The sequence below is a fragment of the Fukomys damarensis genome, unplaced genomic scaffold (genome assembly GCF_012274545.1).
Source record: "Fukomys damarensis isolate Sample0158 unplaced genomic scaffold, DMR_v1.0_HiC HiC_scaffold_23, whole genome shotgun sequence".
NCBI classification, from domain to species: Eukaryota; Metazoa; Chordata; class Mammalia; order Rodentia; family Bathyergidae; genus Fukomys; species Fukomys damarensis.
This window is the reverse complement of record NW_022900935.1, coordinates 22,403,595-22,411,598: the sequence shown is the minus strand read 5'-3', so window position 1 is coordinate 22,411,598 and position 8,004 is coordinate 22,403,595. Positions and strand designations below refer to the sequence as shown.

At 35.6% G+C, this 8,004-nt stretch overlaps 1 protein-coding gene across 5 annotated transcripts in view; it reads left to right on the top strand.

The window, feature by feature from the left end:
* The window catches only part of Foxj3 (forkhead box J3), a 111,480-nt gene that overhangs the window by 6,698 nt on the left and 96,778 nt on the right, over nucleotides 1–8,004 (top strand). For 2 of the 5 annotated variants that reach the window (XM_010633956.1, XM_010633963.1), the window contains exon 1: nucleotides 901–918. The exons of 2 other annotated variants lie outside the window; for them this stretch is intronic. The gene's annotated coding sequence lies outside the window, so the exon portion shown is untranslated. Of the gene's footprint in view, nucleotides 1–899; nucleotides 919–8,004 lie in introns of those variants that run through there. One more of the 5 variants, XM_010633942.2, reaches the window with a different exon arrangement.

The following is an 8,004-nucleotide window of genomic DNA, read 5'->3' as shown; positions in this document are numbered from 1 at the left end:
TTTTTTCTATAAAGAATTTTGTTTTGGTAATACTGGGGATTGAACCCAGAGCCTTGTATATGTGAGGTGTGTATTCTGCCACTGAGCTACATCCCAGCCTCCCCTTCTTTTTCTCTTTCTTTTTTATTTAATTTGAGACAAGGCCTTGATAAGTTACCAAGAGTGGCCTCAAACTTTTGATCTTCCTGCCTCAGCCTCCTGAATAGCTAGGATTATAGGTATGTGCCATCGTACCCAGCTCTAATAATTTTTAGGCTACTTTAGTTGCTTGAAGAATTTTACCATAAATCTAAAGTGATTTCATTTTGGTGCAATTAGACCTACATTAACACTGTGCTCACTTATTTCCCATCATCAGTGGGTGAAGTAGTTTGTAGTGAACTCAGATTTTCAGAGTAATTAGAAGAACTAATGTTAGAACATAATTTTAAAGAATTTTTAAAGACTCCAAATACTGCCCATGTTGTCTATTTTTCAATATTTTCAAAATTATATGTAAAGAAGATAATAAAGTCTGTTGAAAATTTGGCCAGCTATTCCATGATGACCCTGTAGGAAACCCAGTCAGCTGACTTTCAGCCCAAGTTTTGACTTGGAGTACAAAGTTAAAGCATAACTGAATTCTGCCTAGAGTCTTGTTCAGTGACATAGTGTTACCAAGAAATTCAGATCAATCACTTGATTGGATGAGTTTAGTGCCAGTGTGACTTGGAATCAGCTTTTTCCCATGTTTGAGACCTGACCTTACTTTGATAACATTAATAGGACAACTTTCTTTCTTTCTTTCTTTTTTTTTTTTTTTTTTTTTTTTTTTGATACTGGGAACTGAACTCAGGACCTTGTGCTCGCGAGGCAGGTGGCAGAACCACTGAGCTAAATCCCTGGCTGGACAACTTTCTAATAACTGAGATTTATGAGGTAAATGGATGAAGTGAGTAGACTGCTAGAACTCAGTAACAGTTTCAAAAATGTTTTTTTGCTTAGAGAGGATTGGGATGGTATATGTTGGAAATAGGTTGTTGTTGACATGCTAGATTTTGGCTGACAGGTATTAAATTATTAAAACTAACTTTAAACATTTCTGTGGCTTGGTTGTAATGGAAATTACTATGACAGCAGTCAAATATGCAGAAGTTTAGAGTAGGTTATCCCTTCTGAACATACATGGAACACAGTGTTGTGGAAGGAGGTGAATAATGGAATTTGTTTGTGCTGTTTATGTCTGAATCTGTTACATACTTATGGAAAAGACAGGTGAAGTGTGTTGTAGTTGAAAGGTTTTGTTCCATCATGTATGTATGGATAGCAATCACCATTGGAAATGGTGTCTATGTCTATGAGAAGAAATCATATTTTATATTTATTTATTTGGTTCCAGGGATAGAACTCAGGACCTTGCGCTTGTGAGGCAGGCAGTGGCACCACTGAGCTAAATCTGTGAAATCATATTTTATATTGTTTATTATAGGTCATGTGTGGTTTTGAAACATTTTTACCTTACATTTGGTTGATACTTTTAGAAAAGCATTTCATTGAATTTATTGAAGTTTGGAGCCTGACAGTGGCCCTATGATGCAGGTAGGGCGAGTAATACCCCATTGACAAATGGAGAAACTGAAGTACAAGGTAAGATTTACATAGTGTCACTCACTTACTAGTAGAGCAGACATGGCTCAGGCCCTACATTCCTCTTTTAGTCTTGTGCTGTCTGACTGAGGGGCCATAAGAACTAGTGGGGCAGCTTTCTCTCATTAAATTTAGATCAGTTTCTCATCTATTGCAAGCATTTTGGCTTAAGTTTCCATTCTGTGCCTTTAGAATTTTCAAGGTGAAAATAGGGATTTAGAATAGAAACTCAGGGTTGCGAAACAGATTTGATCTTATTTTGTGGAAATACATGTCTAAAATGTAAACATTGAGAAATTACTTGGAACATGGTTCTGCTGAGGGTGCCTGGATTATTGCCGTTGTCTTTTACATGGTGGGTTGGAAGACTGAGTGTGTAAAGACGTTATTACAATAGAAAAGATAAGACTGCAAGAAAAGCATAGCAATGAGTAATTTTATTTTTTCACCTTCAAACCTATCTTTTTTTTTTTTTGGTACCGGGGATCGAACTCAGGTCCTTGAATTTGTGGGGTAGGTGGCAGCACCACTGAGCTAAATCTCCAGCCCCTTCAAACCTATCTTTACAGTGAGCATATTTTTATTTTTTATAGTTTAAAAGAAAACATAAAATGATTTTTCCAAATGACAGTTTGGAAGAATGGAATTTTAACACATTTGAAGGGAAACTTGGTACCATCAAAGTGTTTTGCTTTATAAGTAGGTTATGTAAATAAATTGGCTTGATAATTTATTTGATTATTATTTGGCTGAAGGTTCAAGTGCAGTAAGTGGTTTAAGTTTTCCTTGCAGTAGATTTTGGTCATTTCAAGAAGTTAAGTTTAGTCCCCCAGGAGCAATCAGTGTCTTAGATTGTTTGTTTTGGTTTTGGTTTTTTTCTTGAGATGAAGTCTAGCTATGTAGTTCAGGCTGGTTTTGAACTGACTGCGTAGCCTCAGCTGGCCTCAAACTTGTGATTCTTTTGCCTCAGCCTTTCCAGTGCTGGGATAATAGGCATGCACCACCACACCCAGTTTAAGATACTGTTTTTAATTCAGGAACATTGGATTCATCCGTTTCTCTCACTTGCTTACTTGCCTTCTGTTTTATGCTGAGCACTGTACTAAATACTGGGAACACAAGTGAAAGCCAGGGTTGCTGTCAGCAGAGACTGAAGCTTTTAGTGAGAGACATCACAAAGATATCTTTGACATATTTAGAGATATCCTGTCATTTCTTCTATTTACTAACTAGAAAGGCAGAATAACTAGCTTGCTTGTTAGGGGTGTGTGTAGGTGGTTTTCATAGCAGCTGATGGTTTCATGGTTCTTTGCAGAATTTTGAAGATCATTACTCTAAAGAATGTCCTTATCTAAGGAACATCTTACTGAAGTAGATGATGTTGGCATTCTGATTTGTATCAGATTTGCTTTGGTGGCCTAATTAAGAAACATGTATTGGCTCTTGTGGGGTGGAATCTTCTTTTTGCCTTTTTATCTTCTTTATAGTCAATGCTTACTTAACAATAGGGACACATTTTGAGAAAGATGTGAGGTGGTTTTGATATTGTAGGAATATCCAGGTGTACTTACACAAAGTAAGATGGTCAGGGTGTCAGTTGGGCGATTCATTCTTTTTTTTGGTATGGAGGATCGAACTTGGGATCTTGTGCTGCAAGGCAGGTGGTGTCACCACTGAACTAAATCCCCAGCCTGAACGATACATTTTTAGGAGACCATTGTCTGGGTTGAGTGTTATGTGACAACATGGTTGTACTTAACACTGAGCATGAAACATAGTATTCCTTATGAAATAAGGAAAGGTGATCAGTTAGCTGTAATTGAGGTAAAATTTGCTTATAACTTCTTTTCCCCTTGTTCTTCCCTGTGGAGCAGTAGAGCTCTCATCTGCTTTTCACAAGATAACACCTTAAATATTTAAAGGTGAATATTCTTTCAGCATTTTTTTTTTTTTTTTGAGTACCTGTGCATTCAGGATACTGCTCTGGACATTTTGAGAGATCCAGAAGTAGTTAAGAGATATACTTTGTTCACAAGGAATGGGTACAGTTAAAGAGCCATGGATTTGCTGAGAAGAGTGCTTTTGCTTGATAATGATCAAGAAAGCTTTATGGAAGAGATTAATGGTTGCATTAAAGATTGAGTGTTCTAATTTGAGGGCATAGTAAAAAATTTAGAAAGGATGCAGGTTAAATCAGGTTGGTTGTTTGCCAAACTATACTTAGGCAATTTAAAATGTTCATTATTGTATCTTCAGCACCTAGAGGAGTGTTTGTCAAATAATTGAGGACCAATAAATATTTGTTGAATGAATTTTCACAATTTAGAAATATTGAACATCCTTAGACATCCACGAAGCAGTTTCAGATATTGAACACTTTGATAGAAAAAGTGATTATCTCATTTTTTTTGAATGCTCACTAACAGTTCTTGAAATGGTCTGAAAAATATTGGGCCAGAGAATTAGCTCAGTGGTTCCACTGCCTGCCTCACAAGCACAAGGACCTGAGTTCAATCTCTGGTACCCCCTCAAAATTTTTTTTTTTCTGGGACAAATGGAGAGATGAGACAGAAGCCTAGTGATCAGTGTTTTTACTTCAAGATAAACACGCTGCCCACTTTCTTTAGTCATTCTACACTAGCTATTTGATTTCTAGACACTTCACTAGTCTGTATCCCTCCCTGTCAGTATGCTAGATTATGTGTTCTTATCATGTCCTGCTCAAAACAGAATACAATAATCTAGTATGAACTAACCAGTGCAGAGTGCATTGGACTGTTACCCTCCTTGATCTGTATACTATTCTTATAATAAGCCCTAAGATTATATTTTGCTTCTTTTTAGCAGTAGCAGCTGAGTCACTACTTTGGCTTATGTTCAGTTTTCATATTAATTTACAAGAGGTTCTTTGAATAGATTTAAAGAGATTCCTATTAGTATAGCTAACAAATGAATACCAAATGAGTGTAGGCTGTTTTCTCAGAAGCACTGGTCATTCTTAACTTCCTGAAATCTGAGAAAGAAAAGAAATTAATTGTACAATGCCAGAGTTGAGCAAGTAACACTCATAACATTTTGGTACAACTGCTTTTTTGAGTATACTCTAATGCGTATAAAATAATGATGAATCATCTTTTAAAAATCACCGAGATTCAACAATTAAGATATTTTTCACATATGCCTCAGTTTTTTCTTTTTAGCTGAAATTTTTGAAAGAAAATTGTAAACACTATTTTTACCCCTGTATTAGTACATATCTCTAAAAGAGATATTTTCTTGCACTTATATATGCCATCATTGTATCTAACAAAATCAGCAGTTTATGATGTCATCTAATATCCAGCTCATAAATCAAATTCCTCATTGTTTAAGAATGCCTTTTTACAATTAGTGTTTTGTTTTTTTGTATGGGGGATAGAACTTGGGACCTTGCGCTTGTGAGGCAGGCTGTGGAACCACTGAGCTAAATCCTCAGCCCGACAGTTAGTTTTTAATTGACTCAAGAGCTAGACAAAGTCCATACATTGTGTTGGTTGTTTCTCAGATCTCTTTTATCCTAACCTCAGCTCCTCCTCACTTTTTGGTTCCTTTGGTTCTTTACGTTTTTATCCATACCAAATCCTGTTACTATTCTTTTAGAAAAATGCATTACATTTTTCTTCTTTTACATCAGTTCAGCAAGCATTTTGGAATATTATGTCCAAAACATGTGCTAGACATTGTGGTAGATATAAAGGTTAATTTGACCTATATTGGCCCATTAGAAGTGAGCATTATAATGGTGGAGATAGATGCATACTGAAATAATACTCTGTGGGTCAGGCCTTGTTTATAATAGCCTCCCATTTTTTTCCCTTGGAAAATGCTACCAGTGGAATTTTCTTAATGTATCACTTTAATCAAGTACTGATCAGAAACCCGTGGTTGATTATTGAGTCAGTCCAAATTTGTTTTTGACGTGTGAGTGCTTATCCTGGTTCCTTGGGGACCTAAAACAAAGTTTATGTTATATATTTTAATTCTCCATCAAGATTATAAACATCATGTCATATCTTCTGTACAGTATTGGGAACTTTGAAGAGACCTGGTTCATGTAACAGTCCTATTCTTATAACCTTCCCTGAGTCATCTGGAGCTTCTGCCAGTTAAAAAGAAATAATCCAGATCTCATTTTACAGTCTGAATCAGGGATGACAGATATGCATAGAGCACATGATTTGCATGTTATCACTTCTCCATCACCATGGCTCTGGCAATCTCCTAATTTCTGGTTGTGTTTAGACATGACCTTCTCAGGCATTTCAGGCAGCCACTATTAATTGAGCATGATTGACAAATGATAATGGAACATTTCTGCTGTCCTTGTCCTAAATCAGTATTTCCTGAATTAACTGGTACATCAGAATAAACTGAGATAACTTTTAATTAATACATTTCCTGAGTTTCATTCTAGACTTCTAAATTAGAATTTCTAGGAATGGAATAGAAATGATTCGTATGAAGTCAGTAGAGGTTTTGGGGAACAGGACAGGTAGTTTTTATTTTTCACAAAATTCTAGTAGCAGAGACTGTAGCTTCCTATCTTCAGTTGCAGTATAGCATTTAATTCCTCTGACAACCAGTAAATTCTGATAGGTTTGATTTACTTTTCTGGAGTATGGTAGATCTCTTGCTTTGAATTGCACCAGGGAAAGAAAGCACATGAATCAGATCTTAAGTTAAAGATACAGGATCCAGAGAAGTGACATCTTGGTTTTCTAAATATAACTGAGCTCAGCTTTAAAGCCTCAAAACCTTTCAGTCTTCTGAAACATTATTCTCTTCTTTATTTGTTCAGTGAATACCTTTAGAAGTTGTTTAAAATAGAGCTCAACGTTCTTGTACTGGATAATCTTTGGATTTGCAATATTTCACGTATGGTCAGTACAGGTGATTTAAACAGACACTGTGATTTAACTTCATATACTTCCATTAGATTTTTCCATAGAAATAAATCTATACAGTGGAAAAATTCTTTATTCTTTATTGATTTTAGATCTGGATGTTGTGGGTAAGTTATGAGCAAAGTAGAGAGACCAAAGCTTCAGGATTATCTAGTTAGTTACTGACAGGCCCAGAAATAGAATCCTATGTTATTTACTGAGTTAGAATTTGGTTTGAAGAGGGTGGCTTGTGATCTGTTTACATAAATTTCAGGAAGTAAGGTTTGGGGTTTGGAAGAAGTTGTAGTTTTGTGATATTTGGCCAGGGCATTCCCCTCCCTCAAATTTATCACCTATTTTATTGACACTGATTCTAAACTGGAGGCAAAAGAGGCAGGTTAGTTCAGTGTTACACTTCCTACTTAGTCTTAAAAAGCTGAAGTGGATTGTTAGCATGATTTTTTTTTTTTTCATCATTTTCTGTTTGTTTCTTCCTGGCCCTAATCTTGATTTAGGAGGTGAGGATATAGCCTAGTGATGGTGAATCTTTTAGAGTTTTCAATGATAACAAACAGCTGGTTTATGCAGGGTGCAGCATGTGTGCCATGTTTGCTACCACTGGTAGAGCCTAAGTAGCTGATTCATAGGTAATAGTAGAGTAGGCTCCTTTAGAATGTTTTTAGGTATATAAGCCTTTTTTAATGGACTGTACATATATCTATATTTAGCATATTTAGTGAATATACAGCATGTTTGGAAATAGTAGAGACCACAAGAAAACAAACTTCTGTGTGGTTCAAAGTTATTGAAGTTAATTGCTTTTCGTAGAGCTGCTTTCTGGTGAAGTCCTTACTTTACTCTCCCCTTTCTATTCCAGCACTGGAATTTGGGAATGGATTTTGTACTAATGAGAGAAGTGGGAATTTGACCAAGTAAGAACATTTGTGTGATGGTTCTGAACTTTTTTCCCCCAAAAGCTTTGTTGAGATATAATCATATGCTGTGTATTTTACCTATTTGAAGTGTAGACTTCACTGTTTGTTAGTATATTCACAGGGTTGTGCAATCATTGCTACAGTCTAATTTTAGAATATTTTCCTCTCCTTCTAAAAGAAGCTCCATACCTGTGAGCAGTCTCTGTTCTCCTTTTACCTTTCTTCTTCCTGCTAGCCCTAATCTAATTTAAACCACCTACTCATGTACAACCTAATTACTAATATCAGTTTGCCTGTTGTGGATATTTAATATAAATGGAATGCATATTTATGGTTTTATGATGAATTTCTTTCACTTAGCATGTTTTCAAAGGTTGTATATTTTGTGTATCATTCTTTTGTCAGAGTATTCCATTGCATGGACATAACATATTTTATTTATCTATCCATTAGTTGATATACATTTGGATTGTTTCTATTTTTTTGCTATTAGGATTTTTTTTTTTTTTTTTTTTTTTTTT